Here is a 23,525-nt window from a genome sequence, read left to right on the forward strand (position 1 = left end):
TTAGCTCACAAGTGTGGCGAGGTTATAGACACTACAGAAAACAATCGAGGTTGAGCAGGCCTCAAACCCCAGTCCAGAAGATTACCAGACAGGGTTGTTTTCAATAGGTACAATAGAAAATAATGCTCAGTGATGTGGAAAACTGCTATGCTTTACTTTACGTAGGAAGATGACAGTTTAAACTAAATAGCCATGCTAACAAATGCAAGCCTTGACTGGCACTACAGAAGGATGGCAATGTAGCACCAGAAAATTTTATGGTGCATTTTTGCAACTTGCTCTAGGCTTCATTTGCACAAGAAGAATTGCGTACCTGAAGGTAGTAGGCTGGCCAAGGCACCAGCCACCCCATGGGAAACTACCGTTGGAGAGTTATTGGGTCCTTTGACTAGCCAGATAGTGTTACAATAGATTCCTTTCTGGTTATGGCTAAATTTTCTTTGCCTACACATACACTGAATAGTCTGGCCTATTCTTTACACATTCTCTTCTCTCCTCATACACCTGACAACACTAAGATAACCAAATAATTCTTCTTCACTCAAGGGGTTAACTACTGTATTGTAGTTATTCAGTAGTTACTTTCATTTTGGTAAGGGTAGAAGAGACTCTTTAGCTATGGTAAACAGGTCTTCAGGAGAAGGATATTCTAAAACTAAACTGCTGTATTGTTTTCTAGTCTTGGGTAGTACTATAGCCTCTGTATCATGGTCTTCCACTGTAATGCATTAGAGTTCTCTGGTTTGAGGGTACACCCAGCCACACTATTCTATGTTTCCTTATATCCTTTCCTCACTGGGATATTTCCCTTGTTGGAGCCCTTGGACCTACAGCATCCTGCTATTCCAACTAAGGTTGTGGCTTAGCTATATATAAATGTACAAGTTTCCAATTATTGGAAATTAGTTGTCAGGAAATTTATAACATGAATTAGACAACCAAGTTTGGTAGTCAAATCAGAATTCAGAAGACCATGCCCACTTAGTTTAGGCCTTACAGGGACATCCCAACAAAATATATAAAGCATTTTATCAACTCCAGGACCTTTGCATTAAATACATCTATAACCTACAAAACATTTCTTGCAAAAAAAAAAAAAAAAAGGTCAACGCTACTTTAACATTGCAAAATTTACCGATAAACTGAAGGGGCAACTTTACCACAAGGTTTGTCAATTAAGACTAATAACTTTTTTCTTAAGAAACCATAGAAACTTAAGCATGCCAATCATTAACAATCAAACCACAGTATAGTCTTCATTTTATATTCAAGAAGCACTGTAATAAAATTGCCAAGAACAAGAAAAAAGGCAGAATAAGACCTATTACCAAAGGATGGTACGAATAATATTCTATACAGCCTGTAATTCATTAACATTTATTCATGCTCTTCCATTTTATTGCATATGTAAAAATTCACTGGCTTTTGATCACCTAAAAAAGGTTACCCTTTCTTTACACTAATGAGGTATTCATAATATGAACATAAAAATTTTAACAAGAGGTTGAAAAGAAAAAAGCATTGATCGAAGAAAAATTATCAATATAAAATAAGGAAGAAGGAAGATGTGCCTTTCTTCTTTACAACATAATAGTTCTCCTGTTAGTTCATTATGTATGTTACATAAGATTTTTCACAACTCTGACCATCCTTTACATTCAGATCTCCCTGGACAATTCTATCCTGTTCGTAATACTAGGCAGGCAGTTAATTCTAATAGCCAGGCCTTCTCCATCACGAGGCTCAATACTACGCAGTACTCTAGAAGTTTTATTCCATCTGTGACCAAGTTGTGGAATGATCTTCCTAATCGGGTGGTTGAATCAGTAGAACTTCAAAAGTTCAAAGTTGGAGCAAATGCTTTTTTGTTGACCAGGCAGACATAGTCTTTTTATAGTTTATTTATGACATATTTGTTTTTGATGTTGTTGATAGTTTATTATATGACATGTCTGTTTTGACGTTGTTTCTTATTTTAGAATGATTTATTGTTAATTTGTTCTCTTCATTTATTTATTTCCTTTCCTCACTGGGCTATTTTTCCCTGTTGGAGCCCCTGGGCTTATAGCATCTTGCTTTTCCAACTAGGGTTGTAGCTTGGATAGTAATAATAATAATATTAATAGGAAAAAAATATAGTTCTCAACATTGTGAGACCTTGTTTCACTTACTTCAAAACCGCTGTGAGGTCCGAGTGTCCATTCTCCTTTTTTAACTAGATCGTGCGACAGAACCAGTGCCTCCAGGACAGTTAGTACTTCTAGGAAATTCAAGAACATCTGTGACTTAATTGGACAAGTTCCTGAGAACTAACTACAGTAATCTTGAAAGTAGCACCCCATTCAAGCAGACACATCACATTACTATTATTACTACTAGCTAAGTTACAATCCTAGTTGGAAAAGCAGAATGCTATAAGACCAAGGGCTCCAACAGGAAAAATTAGCCCATTGAGGAAAGGAAACAAGGAAATAAGTAATTTACTGTTACAAGAGAATTGATAAACAATTAAAATAAAAATATTCTAAAACAGTAACATTAAAATAGATCTTTCATATATAAACTATAAAAAAAAATAAATAAACAAGAGGAAGAGAAAAAAGGTAGAATAGTGTGGCCAAGTGTACCCAGAACCGCTACCTCAAGACATAGATCAAGGTAGTCGACAAAATATCCACGATCCAAAAAGTTTAATTTGATTCTCGATGGTTGACATGGAAACTGTTTTCAGGTCTATTGTATTGGAATATAAAATTTAGGCCTCAAGCCAAGCACTAAGGCTTCAAAGTCCACTCAGCCCTATAGGATACAAATTACTCAACCATACCTGTGCACTCACACCATTTGGTATAATTTCAAACTATACTGTAAAATCAATCACACCACTTGTCCACAATAACTAGATGTGAAATTAGAATGGATTAAAAAGATCAAATAAATAAATAAATAAAATCAAGTAGAGCTTGTGATGAAACAACACTCCATATAAATTTTTTCAAGCTCAGAAAACAGTATTACAATTTTCCCCCAGTATGTCTCTTAAAGGTCTACTGACATATTTTGAAAATTATTCAACCCAAGTTGTGCATTATACATGTATGTTCCCAAAAGCTGTAGTTCTTTTCAGGCTCATCCAACTGTAAACCAATTGAGTTTTCATTTCTTGAGTACTTGGCTATAGGCAGAAAGTTCTAAACTCTAACAAAAATCCCAAAAAGAAAGGGGATATCGTCATTTCAAGATAAAACACTAATTGAGACTGAATCAGACTCTATTACAACAGACTGCAATACAAGCCTTGAGAAAAATTTCAACAGAATCAGTTGAAGACCGCACTATAATCTCAATGAAAACTTTCTCATAGATTTAACACCTTTGCTACTGGTGTCACTACTTTAGCAGATTTGAGAAACTGCTCAAACCGAAAAAAAAAAATTTAACTGATAAATTCTGTCCTGCAACATACATCCTTTCGACACCAAATGTCAGAGTGAAAGAGGGTGGGCATATATATATATGAACATCAGATGATTATATGAATAACAAATTTATCACTCAAATTCCATTCATTTCTATTAAACTTCCCCTTGAGGTATTTTCATGAACCTAAGTGAAGTGGAGCATGAGAACAAGCATCAAGCAGGTCAACTGAAAATATCCCATCTCTCCCTTTGATTGTATCTCGGGACACGGGAGTACGAAGATATGAAATGGGTAACATTACTCAAGAGAACAATTTTGGCTCTGAAACCCAGTAACAGGGGAATCATGATACCCTTATATTGAAGACCACTTGGACTGAGGCAACGTAAAACTAACCTACTCTTTAAGCTGATGCTAAGAACAAAGAGTGTCAATATCTAAAAGGAGATCCTTTCTATAGGTTCAAATTAAGGGGGGAATATTTATTTACTAGAAATGAATGGCGACCAATTGTGCCAGTTTCAATAGGCCACGCTGCTATGTCAGGTCACCTTGGTGGATGCTGAGGTAGTAGCAGTAGAGGAGTCAGCCTATGAAGCTACATTTGCGGTGGAAAACAGGGAAGGGTGGGCTGTGGCACCTTAAGAATACCAACCAAACTCAGCCAAATCCCTTATGAGGCTACCTCACAAAATTGGGGAATATGCCTTGGTAGATAGAATTGATTTTACAAAATAAATCTTGGCAAATAGGTGTATCCCATATCTATATTTCACTATTTCTGAAAAATTCCATTCACTGCCCTAACTTGAGGATCTTGAGCTAGAGAAATGGATGGTATTTTCTTTACCACCAAGTTACAAATATGTCTATCAATCGCCATCTCTGACCTTTCCTTACGTTCAGATTCTTCAGTTACAAAAATTAATGCATTCAGGACTTGATCATCTTATCCAAACAGGTAGATGCTCTGAGAATGGCTGACAAATCCTGTATAAAAAGTATAATATTCCTAGAACAAACAATAAGCTCTATATAAAACCAGTTAAAGTTTTTTAAACATCTAATTTCCTCTGCATTAGAGTAAACAATATTATATGAGAATCATGAGATTTGACTGGACTGCAATTCACGTGACAATTGCTAATAACAAGAAAAAAACACATCTGCGGAATATGTCAGTACTAGCTTTAGTTTTCTTTAGATCGACGCAGACAGTGGGCCAACCTCCGTCGTCTAATTGTCTCACACGCTTCAACTTTACCGGGCCAGATTACTTCAGCATATTGCTTGCCTGAAATAGAAGTCTCGGAATTAGTCCTGTAGTAGAAACAATCTATGAAAGCTTTCATTGCAGAAATGACTGAAGATTAATCTCACTTAGTAATTTGAATGTTTAATTTTTTCATGAAATATTAATTCAGCTTATAATTTAAAGGTTTAAAATTTGCAAAATTAATAATATATATTTGAATCTGATCAATTCCTAATCATTCATTAAAATGAAATCCCAAAATTGCTTTACAATTTAACCATATTCCTAAATATTCCCCTATGGTCTCTTGCCAGGCTCTTCAAGTTCTCTAACACTGACAGTGTCATCTTTTCTTATACCTGTACTGTACTGTGAAATCCAAAGGCTCTATAAACAAGAACAACCACAAAAATTAATTCATTGAAACCTAGTAAGCAGACCTATACAAAAAAAAGGTCTGTGGGTTGTACTAGTGACAATTACAATCATTACTAGCCAAGGTACAACCCTAGTTGGAAAAGCAGGATGCTATAAGCACAAGGGGTCCAACAGGAAAAAAATAGCACAGTGAGGAAAGGAAATAATGATATCAATAAACTACAATAGTAATGAACAATTAAATAAAATATTTCACGAACAGTAACAACATTAAAATAGATCTTTCATATATACAGTACATACATATACCAAGGCACTTCCCCCAATTTTGGGGGGTAGCCGACATCAAACAAATGAAACAAAAAAAGGGACCTCTCCTCTTTCATATATAAACTATGAAAACTTAAAAAAATCAATAGGAAGAGAAATAACAGAATAGTGTGCCCGAGTGTACCCTCAAGCAATAGATCATTTATTTCAAAAGACAGCAATAGATTATCTTCTAATGAAGGGGTAACTAACAAAGAGGCAAAGGGAAGAAAATCTTCAAGAGCAATCATCAGTACAGAATTAATATGGTGAAAATGAAGATGTTAACTGACAAAAATCATGGTAGTTTCAAGATCTTTAATACTCTCAATTTCATACTACTATTCAAATAAAATCATACCTTATTAACCTACAAGTGATAAGTACACTGACTTCTTACAAGACCCAGAGGCAATTGATACTTCAAAATACTAATAGCAATACTGTACATCATACAATGTAAGATTCCCCATCAGGTCACCTCTATCAAACTTAGAAGACGTGATATAGTAACAGAGTTGACTAACATCAAGACCTTTGTCCACTACAGACATATGCATTATAGTATAGGCAAAGTTTGAACTCGGATTGATTAAGTTTCCTCAGATATGCAAAACAAAGTAACTTATTAATACTATTATTACTAGCTAAGCTACAACCCTAGTTGGAAAAGCAAAATGCTATAAGCCCAAGGGCTCCAACAGGGAAAAATAGCCCACTGAAGAAAGAAAATAAGGCAATAAATAAACAATATGTTATTTTGATAATAAAATAAATTTTTGAATATACTTACCCGGTGATTATATAGCTGCAACTCTGTTGCCCGACAGACAACTCTACGGTAAAAACTCGCCAGCGATCGCTACACAGGTTGCGGGTGTGCCCAACAGCGCCATCTGTCGTCCAGATACCCAGTACTCAATGTAAACAAAGACTCAATTTTCTCCTCGTCCCACTGCGTCTCTATTGGGGAGGAAGGGAGGGTCCTTTAATTTATAATCACCGGGTAAGTATATTCAAAAATTTATTTTATTATCAAAATAACATTTTTCAATATTTAACTTAGCCGGTGATTATATAGCTGATTCACACCCAGGGGGGTGGGTAGAGACCAGCAATATATGTTTACACTTTTATGAGCTAAGAGTTTTTATTTAATTTTAGAAGTTATCAAAATAACAAAAACAAAATAAATAGGTACCTGGTAAGGAAGTCGACTTGAACAATTACTCTGCCTTTTTAAGTACGTCTTCCTTACGGAGCCTCGCGATCCTCTTAGGATGCTGATCGACCCCTAGGATCTGAAGTATCAAGGGTTGCAACCCATACAACAGGACCTCATCAAAACCCCTAATCTAGGCGCTCTCAAGAAATGACTTTGACCACCCGCCAAATCAACCAGGATGCGAAAGGCTTCTTAGCCTTCCGGACAACCCAAAAAAACAACAATAAAAACATTTCAAGTGAAAGATTAAAAGGGTATGGAATTAGGGAATTGTAGTGGTTGAGCCCTCACCCACTACTGCACTCGCTGCTACGAATGGTCCCAGTGTGTAGCAGTCCTCGTAAAGAGACTGGACATCCTTTAGATAAAAAGACGCAAACACTGACTTGCTTCTCCAATAGGTTGCGTCCATTATACTACGCAGAGATCTATTTTGCTTAAAGGCCACGGAAGTTGCGACAGCTCTAACTTCGTGTGTCCTTACTTTCAGCAATGCTTGGTCTTCCCCACTCAGATGGGAATGAGCTTCTCGTATTAACAGTCTGATAAAATAGGATAAAGCATTCTTTGACATAGGCAAAGATGGTTTCTTAACTGAACACCATAAAGCTTCAGATAGGCCTCGTAAAGGTTTAGTTCGTTTTAAATAGAACTTAAGAGCTCTCACAGGGCATAAGACTCTTTCTAGTTCATTGCCTACCATATTCGATAAGCTGGGAATATCGAACGATTTCGGCCAAGGTCGAGAAGGTAGCTCATTTTTGGCTAGAAAACCAAGTTGTAGAGAACATGTAGCTTTTTCTGACAAAAATCCGATGTTCTTGCTGAAGGCATGAATCTCACCGACTCTTTTAGCTGTGGCTAAGCATACCAGGAAAAGTGTCTTTAAGGTGAGATCTTTCAGGGAGGCTGATTGTAGCGGCTCAAACCTGTCTGACATGAGGAATCTTAGTACCACGTCTAAATTCCAACTAGGTGTAACCAAACGACGCTCCTTCGTGGTCTCAAAAGACTTAAGGAGGTCCTGTAGATCTTTATTGTTGGAAAGATCTAAGCCTCTATGCCGGAAGACCAATGCCAACATGCTTCTGTAGCCCTTGATAGTGGGAGCTGAAAGTGATCGTTCTTTTCTTAGGTATAAGAGAAAGTCAGCTATTTGAGCTACAGAGGTACTGGTCGAGGATACAGATACTGACTTGCACCAGTTTCGGAAGACTTCCCACTTCGATTGGTAGACTCTAAGGGTGGATGTTCTCCTTGCTCTAGCAATCGCCCTGGCTGCCTCCTTCGAAAAGCCTCTAGCTCTCGAGAATCTTTCGATAGTCTGAAGGCAGTCAGCGAAGAGCGTGGAGGCTTTGGTGTACCTTCTTTACGTGTGGCTGACGTAGAAGGTCCACCCTTAGAGGAAGACTTCTGGGAACGTCTACTAGCCATCGAAGTACCTCGGTGAACCATTCTCTCGCGGGCCAGAGGGAAGCAACTAGCGTCAACCTTGTCCATTCGTGAGAGGCGAACTTCTGCAGTACCTTGTTGACAATCTTGAACGGTGGGAATGCGTATACTGTAGATCTAGATGCGACCAATCTAGGAGAAATGCATCTATGTGAATTGCTGCTGGGTCTGGAATTGGTGAGCAATATATTGGGAGCCTCTTGGTCATCGAGGTTGCAAAGAGATCTATGGTTGGTTGGCCCCAAGTGGCCCAAAGTCTCTTGCATACATCCTTGTGGAGGGTCCATTCTGTTGGAATTACTTGCCCCTTCCGACTGAGACAATCTGCCATGACATTCAAGTTGCCTTGGATGAACCTCGTTACTAGGGATATGTTTTGACCTTTTGACCAGATGAGCAGGTCCCTTGCGATCTCGTACAACGTCAGTGAGTGGGTCCCTCCTTGCTTGGAGATGTACGCCAAGGCAGTGGTGTTGTCCGAGTTCACTTCCACCACTTTGCCTTGAAGGAGAGACCTGAAGCTTTTCAAGGCCAGATGTACTGCCAGTAGCTCCTTGCAGTTGATATGCATAATCTTCTGACTCGAGTTCCATAGTCCCGAACATTCCCGACCGTCTAATGTCGCGCCCCAGCCTACGTCCGATGCGTCCGAGAAGAGAACGTGGTTGGGAGTCTGAACAGCCAGGGGAAGACCCTCTCTTAGGCTGATACTGTCCTTCCACCAAGTCAGGCAAGACTTCATCTTCTCGGAAATGGGGATCGAGACCGCTTCTAGCGTCTTGTCCTTTTTCCAGTGAAATGCTAGGTGGTATTGAAGAGGACGGAGGTGTAGTCTTCCTAATGACACAAACTGTTCCAGGGATGATAGCGTCCCTATCAGACTCATCCACTTCCTGACTGAACATCGTTCCTTCTTCAGCATGTTCTGGATGCATAACTGGGCTTGGCTTGTTCTGGGGGCCGACGGAAAAGCCCGAAAAGCTAGACTGTGAATCTCCATCCCTAAATACACAATAGTTTGGGATGGGACCAGTTGAGACTTTTCCATATTGACAAGGAGACCCAATTCCTTGGTCAGATCTAGAGTCCACTTTAGATCCTTCAGACAGCGACGACTGGAAGAAGCTCTGAGAAGCCAGTCGTCCAAATAGAGGGAGGCTCGGATGTCCGCTAAATGAAGGAATTTGGCTACATTCCTCATCAGCCTCGTAAACACAAGAGGAGCTGTGCTTAGGCCAAAGCACAGGGCTTGAAATTGGTAGACAACCTTTTCGAAAACGAATCTCAGAAAAGGTTGGGAGTCCGGGTGGATGGGGACGTGGAAGTAGGCGTCCCTTAGGTCTAAAGAGACCATCCAGTCTTCCCTTCTGACCGCTGCTAAGACTGACTTCGTGGTCTCCATGGAGAACGTCTGCTTTGTGACAAAGACATTCAGAGCACTGACGTCTAGCACCGGCCTCCACCCTCCTGTCTTCTTTGACACCAAGAAGAGTCGGTTGTAGAATCCCGGAGATTGAAGGTCCGAGACTTTGACCACCGCTCCCTTCTCTAGTAAAAGAGACACCTCCTGTTTCAAGGCTCGTCTCTTGTCTTCCTCTCTGTACCTGGGAGAGAGATCGATGGGAGACGTTGCTAGAGGGGGTTTCCGTACAAACGGGATCTTGTACCCCTCTCTGAGCAACTTCACAGATTGTGCATCTGCGCCTCTCTTTTCCCAGGTCTGCCAGAAGTTCTTGAGTCTGGCTCCCACTGCTGTCTGAAGAAGCTGGCAGTCAGACTCTGCCCTTAAAGGACTTGGTTCCTTTCTTCTTTCCTCGTTTCCCTTCGGCACGAGCACCTCCTCTGCTGGAGGCTCTGCCACGAAAGGGCGGAATAAAACGGGACGCTGGAGTGTCCATCCTTGGTCTAGCTGACAAGGTAGGCAAAGGGGGAGCTTTGCGAGCTGAGGACGCAACAAGATCGTGAGTGTCCTTCTGCACTAACGAAGCGGCTATTTCCTTAATCAGGACTTCTGGAAAAAGGCACTTGGAAAGAGGAGCAAAGAGAAGCTCAGATCTCTGGCACGGTGTAACTCCAGCAGAAAGGAATGAGCATAGGTTTTCACGCTTTTTAAGGACTCCGGACACAAATGATGCAGCAAGCTCATTAGACCCATCACGTATGGCCTTGTCCATGCAGGACATAATGAGCAAGGAAGTCTCTTTCTCTGTCGGAGAGATCTTTCTGCTTAGGGCTCCTAGACACCAGTCTAAGAAGTTAAAAACTTCGAAGGCCCTAAAGATACCTTTCAAAAGGTGGTCCAGGTCCGAAGATGACCAACATATCTTTGAGCGTCTCATGGCAAGGTGGCGGGGAGAGTCTACGAGGCTTGAGAAGTCGCCCTGGGCAGAGGCAGGAACTCCCAAGCCGAGAACTTCTCCCGTGGCATACCAGACGCTCGATCTAGAAGAGAGTCTAGCAGGGGGAAACGTAAAGGCTGTCTTCCCTAAACTCTTCTTGGACTGCAGCCATTCTCCTATCACCCGCAAAGCTCTCTTGGAAGAGCGTGCGAGGACGAGTCTAGTAAAGGCAGGAGTGGTAGACGGCATGCCTAACACAAACTCTGATGGAGGAGAACGAGGAGCCACAGAAACAAACTGGTCTGGAAACAACTCTTTGAAAATGGCTAAAACTTTCCTAAAGTCCAAAGAGGGTTGAGAAGACTTAGGCTCGTCCAATTCTGATTGTGGTTCATCTATGTGTGCAGCAACATCATCATCAGAAAGTCCCTCATCCGATAACTGATGAGGAAACGGCAACGGAGTGGGTAACGGCTGGTGCGCTGAGTCCGGTCGCACGGGTGCATGCGTGACTGAGCCGGACCCAACGTCATGGAACTGCTGCCCAGTCTGTGAGCTGGCAACAACCATGGCAGCGCGGGGACGCACAGCGTCTACTCCAGACTGTCTGGACTGATGTGGGTGCGCAGTGGAAACCATACTGGATTGCGGAGGTTGACGCACCGCGTCAAAACAAAGCAACTCTGACGGTTGTTGTACCTCCCGAACGTCAATGGAGACCTCCGTGCGTCGCTTAACGTCAACATGCGGCTGGCAGATCACACTGGAACGCATGGGTGGCGGAACTCTCTCAACTGGAGTGCGTGAGAAGGTTACCTCAGCGTCCACAGGACGCACAACCGAAGGTGGGGAAGGTTGTAGGTTAGGAACTACACTAGCTGGTGCGGCAGCAACCTTCTCCGCACGAAAGTCCTGCATTAGAGACGTCAGTTTAGACTGCATGTCTTGCAGTAGAGACCACTTAGGGTCTACAGGAGCAGGTGCGGCGACAGACGGTGTTACTGTCTGAAGCGGTACCGCTTTGCCTCTCTTAGGCGGGGTGCAGTCATCGGATGACGGCAGCGAGTCCGAACTGACCCAGTGGCTACAACCGGGCCGTTGGACTTGCGCTGAAGGGACCGACTTGCGTTTAAGTGGTCGTGAGACCTTGGTCCAGGGTTTCTTGCGAGAAACACCTTCCGCAGACGAGGTATAAATGGGCTCTCTCGTCTGAGTTAGGTAGGGGCGATCTTGGGTAGATACGCCCGATACCACGGAGGGAACGTCTGTTCGCTGATTAAAGCCTCTCGAACCCATTTGTCGTACGACATTGCTTCTCCCCTGGACTTGGGAGCTTGCAAGAGGTCCCGGACTAGGAGGACGACAGGCACGAACAGACGAACCCTCAAGCGCAACACTATCCACAACACTATCACTCGGTTGACGCAGAGCGTCCACTTTAGCACTTCCCACTGCACTTTTGCACTTGAGCTCCTTCACATCCGCCATGAGCTGATTACGGTCACTAGCAAGGGACTCAACTCTCTCACCCAGAGCCTGGATGGCACGCATCATATCAGCCATCGAAGGTTCCTGAGTGCTAGGAGGGGGGTTAGGAGCAACCACTACAGGGGAAGGAATAGGTTGTGGGGCATGAGGAGAGGAAAAATCAATAGAACGAGAAGAACTTCTCCTAACTCTATCTCTCTCTAGCCTACGTGTATACTTTTGGAATTTGATAAAATCGAATTCCGAAAGCCCAACGCACTCCTCACACCGATCTTCCAATTGACAGGTTTTATCCCGACAATTGGAACAAACAGTGTGAGGGTCGATAGAAGCCTTCGGAAGACGCCTTGAACAGTCCCTAGCATTGCACTTCCTAAATTTTGGGACTTGTGAAGGGTCAGCCATTTTGAATTGGTCAAAGGGAAATTAAAAAACTATCAAAAAGTCATCAACAAAGAATCCGTTATCAAAAAGAGTTCAAGGATTTGTGAAGAGAAAACCTGCACAGCGAAAGCTCAAAACCAGAATAAAGTACTTCACCAATTAGTTGTGAAAAAACTCCAGTTTAGCAACAGCGAGTAAGTACGTCTTGTCGATAGCACGACAGAGAGAAAATTGAGTCTTTGTTTACATTGAGTACTGGGTATCTGGACGACAGATGGCGCTGTTGGGCACACCCGCAACCTGTGTAGCGATCGCTGGCGAGTTTTTACCTTAGAGTTGTCTGTCGGGCAACAGAGTTGCAGCTATATAATTACCGGCTAAGTTAAATATTGAAAAACAGACTTTATAGACAAAATAAGTGAAATGGATTGCTTTTACAAAAGTGATTCCTGTAGACATGGTGTTTTAACCCTGATAAAATTATACTTTACTATTCCGAGACATTACTGTTTTCATACTTTGTAATGCTGACGGCGCCCGGTCAAAAAGAACAAGGGATGTAAACAGTATCCAAAGAGAACAGCCAGGAAGAAAATAATTAAGTTATGTGTAAAATTTATATGTATCATCTGTAACATAGTGAGGGGACAATAAATATATGAGTACTGTACTGTACACGCCCACATAAAGTGTTAATTTATGTCACAAGGTATGCATAACCTACAACGTGGTGTACATCACAAGTACCTGTGTTGAAGAAACCGTGACTTAGGCATAGAGGCTTCATTCCAAGGATAAATTCAAGGACGTTGCCTTGTACCTGTGCAGTGTTCAGGTAAAGTTCAACGATTCCCCACCACTTTCTTGGTCTCCTATAGCTGATGAGCTGGATGGCAGGGCAAGAGAATAATACCACCCAACAGGCTTAGTAATGTAAAGTTCCTAAAGCAGATGTGGACGAGTATAAGAAGAGCCGGCATCTGGTTCTTTCGATAGCTCGGGTGAGTTTTAACCACCGTTGTGTTCTAACAACTTTGGAAAAATATCAATAGTCAATCAAATTATAGTTAGTTAACTGGTTTCTATCATAAATCACATATCTATTCCATTTCCAATACATCTGTGACAAAGGAGTGGAAGTTACCTAAACACATCCTCCTTTGCAGAACTCTACACCACCTGTATTATTATTCTTACATGCTGGACTAAAAAACAATCAAAATAAAATATTTCAAAAACGGTATTATTATTATTATTATTATTATTATTATTATTATTATTATTATTATTATTATTATCATTATCATTATTATCATCATTAATTATTAAGCTACAACCCTAGTAGGAAAAGCAGGGTGCTATAAGCCCAGGGGCTCCAACAGGGAAAATAGCCCAGTGAGGAAAGGAAACAAGGAAAAATAAAATATTTTAAGAACAGTAACATTAAAATAAATATCTCCTATATTAACTATAAAAACTTTAACAAAACAAGAGGAAGAGACATAAGATAGAACGGTGTGCCCGAGTGTACCCTCAAGCAAGAGAACTTCAATCCAAGAAAGTGGAAGGTCAGGGTAGAGGCTATGACACTACCCAAGACTAGAGAACAATAGTTTGATTTTGGAGAGTCCTCTTAGATGAGCTGCTTACCATAGCTAAAGAGTCTCTTCTACCCTTACCAATAGGAAATTGGCCACTAAAACAATTACATTGTAGTAGTTAACCCCCTGAGTGAATTGTTTGATAATCACTGTGTTGTCAGGTGTATGAGGACAGATGAGAATAAGTAAAGAATAGGCCAGACTATTCGGTGTTATGTGTAGGCAAAGGGAAAAGGAACCGTAACCAGAGTGGAAGATCCAATGAAGTACTGTCTGGCCAGCCTAAGGACCCCATACCTTTCTCGCGGTACTATCTCAATGGGTGGCTGGTGCCCCGGCCAACCTACTGCCTACAATGCAAGGAACTCGCGCATATGCTTCGTAGATTGGGTCCCTGTGAGTCGTATGATTTTGGCTTGGAAATTGAGACAGTAGTGGCAGAGGGTTCCATGCTTCCTTTTCTATCACTCCCCAAAGTGGTGCTTGTAAATGCCAAAATTTTCATGTTGAGTCGACAACTTGAACAAAATAACTATAAACGTCTATGATTCAAACCTGAAGGACAGCACTGGAAGGATCATGATACAAGAGTTGAAAGCAAACACTGACACTGCCAACTAGGTTAGAACCCTCCCCTCATGCAACGTATTAAAACACGTTATTTGAAAATTGATGCCCCACCAACATTGCCCTTTTTTCATATTTATGGCTGCGTACGACACAAATTTCCCACAGGAGCTACGTTCAGTTCACCCATCAGAAGTTCAAAAGTTCAAACTGGCAGCAAAGGATTTTATGTTGGACAAGCTGACATAATTCTTTTTATAGTTTATATAAGAACTATGTTTTGATGTTGTTACTGTTTTTAAAATATTTTACTTTAATTGTTCATAATTCCTCATATCGTTTATTTTCCTTATTTCCTTTCCTCACTGTGTTATTTTTCCCTGTTGGAGCCCTTGGGCTTATAGCATCTTGCTTTTCCAACTAGGGTCGTACCTCAGCTAGTAGTGATAATAATAATAATCAGAAACAATAACATGTACTCAGACTGCACCCAAGTGTACCAACTGTGGTTACCTATGCGAATGATCAATGGCATAAAAGAAATACAACAGGTCCATGGATTTGGAGGCTTCATTTCAGCTACTGGCAAAGAAAATATTCCTAAAGATAACCTTTGAGTATTTCAACCCCATCAATCAGCCGTTCACTGAATATTCTGTCATCAGGGAGTTGTTGAAGCAATCGGATGATTGGCCGGAAATATGTTCTCAGCGCTTATGACCTTGCAAGTTGCATAAAAGCACTCCTCTGATTTGGAAATTTCCAGAATACAAGAACCAAGAACCATGTGGTACCTTCGGGGCCTTTAGACAGATGAACTATATGGGCATGTTGACTGGTCATAAATGCATTGGTTTAGGCTACTCTGAAATCCTCCTTGAGGCTGGACTTCTAACCAATGGCTGCCTTAAGAGTCTGCTAAAAGGGAGAGCATATGCGAAAGCTCTGTTCTGGCTCAAGATGGTAAGTGAAGCAAAGAAGCAATATTTGATAGTACTTCAGTGAAGAGGAGAATGTAACTTCACTAAGTCGCTGACATTGAGGCATTTAAATGTCTGATGTGTGGCTTTACCTATAGACAGAAATCTATTGACATCATGTAGAATCATTTTAAGATGGTTGGAAAAGATGAGCGACTGACAGCGAAATCTAAGACTGACCTCTCCCATGGCCGTCTTTCCGAGACAACCTCATTCCGCACATTGGTTGTGTGAACCATCCCCTTGCTATCTACAAGCGAGCGGATATTCCAATCTTCTGGTCTCCAAAGTCACATGACCCTGGGGAAGTTTGGGAAAGAAATGATGAGGGTGTTTGGAGCCAGTGTGGTCATGCGGGCCAGTGCTTCCCCCTGACCTGATAGATACAGTTGAGAAAACTACAGATATGGAACAGTGTGATGAGGACATTGATGAAGGACAGCATAGTCAGGATGGTGATTATGAAGAACATTGCAGTGATTATGATTATATCAAAGTATGAACAGTTTTAGGAGTCATTATGACGCTTCAAATTTGTGGGTCTCAGCATTACATCAACTTGTGTTACTGGGATCTGCATTTAATATATATTCACATCAATTAGTTACTGGAATGATTGGAAGATAAAGGTACCAGAGGAATGTTACAGCACCTTATTCCAGGAATCTTTGGAATATGTAAAGCCTTCTTATTATTACAAAAATACTTTTTTGGCACCTGCCAAAGACTGTCCTCTTTTCTTATGAGCCCAAAAAGCAGTTTGTCTTGGATTGTGATTAATTCAACCAATATTTACAGATTTTAAAATAATGAATCTGCATCTCCTGCCATTCTGTGGAAGACTTGAAGCAGCATTAACTAAGATAAAGTATTAAAAATACTGGTGGTTTTCTAAGACAGTAAGACCTCTATTTTTTTTTTCAATTTTTCTTAGGACGCAAAAGTTATGGGTAGGACAATATAAAGGACCTTTTCATATAGAAAGAAATTAATCACAAGTGCAAATTAGGAATCATTGGAAAGGCTATTGCCTGTACAATCACAAGAACTCTTTAATTATTCAACTAGGGTATCCACGACATCAAGTCAGAGGCCCAAGGGTAAAACATTACCCCATTTTTCATTATCTGACCTGTACCTCTATAACTACCCCTATTAGTTTCAAGTTTGCAGGGAAGAAACTGTACATATATGGGCTGTTTTTGAAACTACAGGTACCATGAATCATCAAACGTGTATATCGTTAGCTGTAAATATAGAGTATGTGAAAATATTGGAAAAGACATTTTTTTTAATGAGTTTATTGAGAAATTGCAATTTGACACAAGAAAAGAGGACAGTCTTTTGCATGTGCCAAACAAATATTTCTTCTCTCTTGTTTTGATTTTAATTATACAAATGTTATTCTGAAAGTCATATTTCCTCTAAAATAGTTTACAAAGGCTGACTCAATTCAAATTATCTGCTCTCTAGTAAAAAATTTATCACTGATAACTTCAACCGAAACAAATTCACTCATAATTACTATAAAAATCTTTAATCTTTACATTTAAAAAAAAATTCTCCAGCAGAGTAAGTCTGAGTACAAGAGAAAACGACAGCAAGTAAATTGCCAACTCACTTTGGATTATGTATAAACATTTTAAGAAGCTTGAACTACCAAACAAAATATCTATTAATGAATACAAATAAAAACCTTGACAAATATGACACTTTTAATGTTGTTCTTCCACTACTGACCATTCTTTAACAACAATAAAAATGACAAATTTAACAGTAATTTGTATTTTTTTTAACACAAACCTTGAGCTCTTTATACAAATTTGACCTGGCATCACCTATTCCCCTCTAAGTCCTGTCTTCAATCAAAAGTGATGAGACAACACTGGTGTGTCTGTATGCGTGTGTATGTGTGTCTGTGTGTGAGAGGGGTAGCCGGCTACCTCCCCTACCCGCCGCTAAGTAGCAGCGGGGGAGTTACCCCTCTCTAAACGTCTTATGTCTAGTCTTTCAGTTTCGCTGGAAGTATATCCCTAATAAAGAGCGAAAGGGTTTGCATTTAGCGTCGGAACAAAGATGATTTGATCCTACCCTCAACACAATAGCCTATACAGTACAGTACCTCAAAGTAACCTATAAGGTTACTTGTTTTTCTAGCCAATAGCACACTTCAATTTGTGAAAATACTTTCCAGATAATCAAAAACTAAAAGCAACTTACTTAAAAAGGATTTCCATCCAGTACAAACAGCTGTGATGTTTTATGAGTTCCTAAGGGAACTTTAAAGATTTGGCTATTTCCATCGCATCGGCGTCATGCCTAAAAACTACTTTCATCTTGGGGTGACAGCAACCTTACCTGGAATAATGCTCAATTAAAATAAATCAATATAAAAACAAACCCTTTTCCTAATAGTGTCACTTGAAAAATGCTAAAATTTGATCTAACTTCAGAGAAATTCATTGCTAGGCACCAATTATTATTATTAAAGAAGGAGTTTTACCAGCCCAATGAGTCAAGCTTGACTCTCACAGGGCTGGCCCGAAAAAAAATCGGGATATAAAGAATTATAAGATTATCAAAAATTCAACTGATAAGGAAAAAAATAAATAAATGAAAAAAAAAGAATTATATATATGTATATACAGTATATACTTATAATCTTTAAACATTCTAAATATGGGTGAATAGATGGATGAGTAGATATATATATATATATGAAATCTGAGTGATAAAAATAATTAACTATATATTAAATCTATGTAATTAAAAATGAATTAGTAAAAAACTTAGGTAAAAATTTAGATCTTATCAATAATACGAGAATTCCTTAAAAAGGTTAAAATTCTAGAAGCAGAAAAATTACTTGATTCAGTTAAAATGTCAGAAAAAGTTTTCTGACCAAAACATATCTCTCTCTCTCGTTGAAAAACTTTACAAACCGAAAATATATGTTTAATAGATAAAAAAGTATCACACTCACTGCACATTGGAACCGTGCCGTGAGGTGTACTCATTAAAAATTCATGGGTTAATCTCGAGTGTCCAATTCGTAATCTGGTTAAAATTACTTCTGTTCTCTTGTTCTTTTGTGTCGAGGAATCCCAAGGAGCAACCTTCGGTTTAATTTGCCTTAATTTATTATTTTCTGGCACATTATTCCAAATATTCTGCCATTTTTCTAATATGAAATGCCTTAATAATGTAATCAAATCTCCAACTGGGAGGTTAATGTTTTGTTGTGGTAATTTAATGGCTTCTTTAGCAGCAGCATCCCCCTTTTCATTACCAACAACTCCAACATGAGCCGGTATCCAGCATAACTCGACACTTACACACTCAGAAGATAATTTACTCATAAGGTCTTTAATTCTTAGGATCAAGTGGTTCCTATGAGTATAGTTTTTAAGGGCCACTATGGCACTTTGAGAATCTGAATAGATGACAAATTTAAAATTCTTCCTATCTTCAATGGTTTTAGTCATATTGATTGCTTGTAAAATGGCATATAACTCTAATGTAAATACTGACGATTCTTTTGGCAACGATAATTGTTGTGTTCCATCTAAAGATACTGCAGCACATCCAGTACCCATTGGGGATTTGGAACCATCAGTATATATTGCATAGTAAGGACCTTTTCTCTGAATATGTTCTATGGTAATTTGCTTGTGGTGACTCGGAGTATAAGTGAATTTTTTTGATAAATAAAACAGATGAGAACAGATTCTTGTCCTTGTCATAATCCAAGGTGGGGGAAATAAAGATGGTTGGATAAGATTCACTTTAACGTTTGTTGATTGTAACAGTCTGTTTGCCCTAATTGGGAATGGTGGTTCATGGTTGTTTATAAATATGGCCCTCTCATTAAAAAGCTTTTTTGTTGGAGAATTAGTGGATAAAATTTTCAATGCACTCCGCATTGTTACAAAATCCCGATGCAAAGACAATGGGGGTTCTCCAATTTCACATAAAACTGAGAGATTTGGGGATGATCTAAATGCTCCGCTACAAATTCTCAGGCCTCGAGTGTGTATTGGATCTAGCTAGGCACCAAGACTTCATTCCAAAGTTACATAGTATATAAAATATATAAATAATTCCATTATGTTATAAATTAAGCATTAGGCTATCATGCTGTTATCCATTGTACAAAATATTTGTACAACCTTAGTGATTATTCTTAACAAAACCAACATAGCTTCAGTCGGGATAGAGCTACCGGCTTCAACCTGTAAGGTACTGAACAGCTTTGAGATGCAATCACAGTTGTCAAAACATAGCTTATGTTTTCGTTTATCACACTCCTATACTTATATTTTCTCATTATGCTATGTATAATACCATTATACCATTATCAGAGATAAGTATGTACTGTGTTTTCTAATTTCATAATTAGAACTGTTTTTTTTTGTAATCATAACTTCTTGTTTCAGAGCTCGTCGCAAGGTCACGTATATCGGCATAACATGTCAAATTTTGAAAGCAATTTGTATTTTTCCTAATGATACAAACCTTTAGTTATTTATACGGGGATATCTCTTTAGGAGACGCTGAAAGATGAGCTATTAGATTTCAGCGAGGGTTAAGCACCCATCCACTAATTAGCAGGCTGGGGGTTGGGAGTAGTAGCTACCCTGCTCACTCACACACCTAGGCTGTTAACCTACTTTGCTGGGAGGTAGGACTTCCAAGAGGGACAGGTACTGGCTGGCAAATTTATATAAATAGCTACAGGTTTGTACCGTTAGGAAAAACACAAATTACTTCCAAATTTGTCATTTGTTCCGTCACTAAATAACAAACCAAAGCTATCTATATGGGATGACTTACCCTTGAGAAAGGTGGAAGTCTGTGCCAATTGGCTTCTTGGCTTTGACCCAGGGTTTTCCCCTTTATGTGTTCTGCACATAATTGGCGGAAACCCTACACCTCACTAAAACCGTACTACGCATGGTCCGCGGCCTACAAAAGCTGTGTGCTCGTGATACTAGCAATGAGACTGTCTTGCTAAGAGTTCTTCCGAGCCCTTGGAATCTTCAGAGGTTACCAAGACATTACCTAATACCCCATCGTTAGGGTATGGGGACGCAACAAGTATTGAAACAATAAGAGGTTACACTAGGGAAAATGGTTTACCTGCAGATAGTTGAGGTCAGCTTTGCAGAGGATCCTGGGTGCTGATGCCCCAAGAGAGAGAAAGATCAAGAAAAGAGAGAGAAAGATCAAGAAAAGAAAGAGCCAGTCATTCTTAAACATTCATCCCAGACTAATCCCATATAACCTTCGCCTTCAAACCCTCTGCTGATTATCCATCAAGGAGCATAAGGTGTTTAATCCACTTGTAGTGTAGCCACAACGGGACCAATGGAAAAAAGTTTCCATGTTCCTGTGTGTGGAATAATGAGTTAGGACAGGTCAAATCTGGCGGGCAAGCGGGTACAAAAGGTAAACAGGGAAATAAACAGATTCACGAGGGAAGTCTCAGCTACCGGAACTGTTATACTACAATGATCATAGGAATATTATCTTGATTTATTTGTAAGTAAAGTATAAGAAGGTGCATCATTATCATGAGCCCAGAGGGGGCATTATGTTTTATTTATATTTCGGGCTACATAGCAGCCTCATGAGAGTCACACCTTTGGATAGGCCAATCAGGGGTGCATTTTACAGTTCTCCCAATGAGTAATTTTATGCAGGTCTGGCATTAAATATAAGCACGCATCACAGTGTACATACATAGATTGATATATATAAGACAGTGCATATCCCATATCCATGCATGCCACAGGAAGGTCATATCTATATGTATAGATATGTATGTAGCAGGATGGCCTATCACAGGTATGGTAGCCTATTTTATTTTATAACCATTACAAGTGTGTAATTTCGTACATTTATTTTTTCAGCTACAAACATTCGTTGCATGTACCTCAAATAAAGTCATCCAATGCACGAATGTCTTATTGACCATGTTTGAAGAAATATTGTACACAAGAACGCACGACATACAGACATGGCCACGTCATTGAGGTGTGAGGCTCCTGGGTGCACGGAGGTGAAGCAGGCGGATGATATGACAATGCGCATAGCACTGATGCAATTACATCAGAAGAACAAGCGTGACGAAGACTCGTCACGCCAGAAACCACCAAAAATTAACCGCCCATAACTGAAACAAGGCGTCTGTGAAGATGACTGGGCCGCTTTTACAAGGCGGTGGGAAATGTTTCGTGATGGAACGTCTTTGGCACCTAACCAGACAACAGCTCACCTGCTCGCATGTTGTGAACCAGAACTTGAAGCCGCCATATTCAGAGAGGACTCCGCCATCGCAACAAAGACCGAGGTGGACGTACTAGCGGTAATAAAACGTCTAGCAGTACTGAGTGTGGCCTTAAGCGTATGGAGGACAACACTACTACAAACCACTCACACCCCAAGTGAACCTGCAAGGCAATATGTGGCAAGGTTGCACGGGGTGGCCAATGTGTGTCAATGGACCGTCACCAGCACCTGCAAGTCCAACACCTGCACAGAGATGATTACATACGACTACATAGAGGAGATTGTGAAGTTGATCCTGGTAAATGGCCTCGCAGATGAAGAAATCAAGAGAGATGTGTTGGGAACCCCAGAGGTCGATAACGAGACACTAAACGAAACGGTAACACTCACTGACAGGCAGGAAACAGCTAGCCGGGCCATGTTAAGTGCAAACCCATCAGTATCAGCCAGCGGGTACAGGAAACCAGCGAAAATGACAACGAACACACGCCCCCTCAACCACATCGAAAAAGGGCGATGAACAAGACACCTCAAGATATAAGTTTTGTTGCCAGTGCGGACGCCTCACTCCAAAGTTCGGAAAAGTGAGAGGCAAAGTAAAGGAGTTCAAGTTGTGCCTAGTATGCTGGAGGGAAAATGTCCAACGGCAACAGAAGCCGCAGCAATAATCGGCAGGTACTGAAGCAGGGCCGTTATTCCATCGCACGCAAGAAGAGGCCACAGAAGCAGACGACAATATAGTATACGCGTCGGGGATGAACTCCTCAAACGAACTTTTACCTCACCCAATGCTACCCATTCGCAAAAAGATGCCGAACAAATCCTCATCCCTTATGGCGGCCGCGGACTCCGGGGCTCAGACGTGCCTGATGGGGCTGCCAGTCTTACTTAGAGATAGGTCTACACCAGCGACACCCCAAGCCAGCTAACAGACGCATCTTCGCAGCCAACAACCAGGAAATCAATGTGTTCGGCTCCATACACCTCATACTATAAGGCAAGAATAAGCAAAGAGCGCACATCACAACAACTGCCACGGTGCGTGTCACGGACACCGTCAACAAGTTTTACATCAGCCGAGCAGCTATGACGAAGCTTGGCATCATTGACCATGATTTCCCCAGGATTTGTGCCACAGGCAGGGTCGCAGTATGCCTATACGGAAGGAAGTCCCACAGCAACAACTCGCTCGCAGAGTGCGGATGCCCAAGTCACACTCAACCTCCCCGGCAACCAGCCAACCTGCCGTTCAAACCGTCAGCACAGTTCACCGAAAATATGAAAGCGTGGCTACTGGAACGATATGCATCGTCAACCTTCAACACGTGTCCACACCAGCCACTGCCAACAATGACCGGACCCATGGAAATACGAATCATCGACCCTCACGTGGAGCCAACGGTGACAAACAGACCCCCAAACATACCGGTACACTGGCAAAAAGAGGCAGCGGCCCAACTGGAAAGAGACGTAGCACTGGGTGTGATTGAACCCGTACCACCCAACACATCAGTGACCTGGCTACACAACATGGGTTTCACACAAAAACCAGATGGCCCACCACGCCGCACTATGGACTCACAGCCCCTAAATCGATATTGCGTTCGAGAAACACATCACTGAGCGGCTTTCATCTGTCCCCTCTGTAAGAGAATGTAAGCAAAATAAATTGACTAAGGACCCATGTCCAATTTTTTTTTACATGCCTGGTTTTAATACTAAATCAGAACACACACTAATTAGGTAATACACTATAGCTTACAGTATACTGATACAAGACACCCCAACCCAAACATTCAAAGCAAATTCATTTGAAATTCAGTTCCGTACCTA

The 23,525-nt window shown here is 40.7% G+C and overlaps 1 protein-coding gene across 3 annotated transcripts in view; it reads right to left on the reverse strand.

Moving 5' to 3' along the window:
* Positions 1 to 1,385: 1,385 nt before the first annotated feature.
* The window catches only part of LOC137636790 (uncharacterized), a 41,260-nt gene continuing 19,120 nt past the window's right edge, over positions 1,386 to 23,525 (reverse strand). For all 3 annotated transcript variants that reach the window (XR_011043221.1, XR_011043219.1, XR_011043220.1), the window contains 2 exons: positions 17,622 to 17,759; positions 1,386 to 4,717 (listed from right to left, as the gene is read on the reverse strand). The gene's annotated coding sequence lies outside the window, so the exon portion shown is untranslated. The remainder of the gene's footprint in view (positions 4,718 to 17,621; positions 17,760 to 23,525) is intronic.

The sequence above is a fragment of the Palaemon carinicauda genome, unplaced genomic scaffold, assembly GCF_036898095.1.
Source record: "Palaemon carinicauda isolate YSFRI2023 unplaced genomic scaffold, ASM3689809v2 scaffold390, whole genome shotgun sequence".
Lineage (NCBI taxonomy): Eukaryota > Metazoa > Arthropoda > Malacostraca > Decapoda > Palaemonidae > Palaemon > Palaemon carinicauda.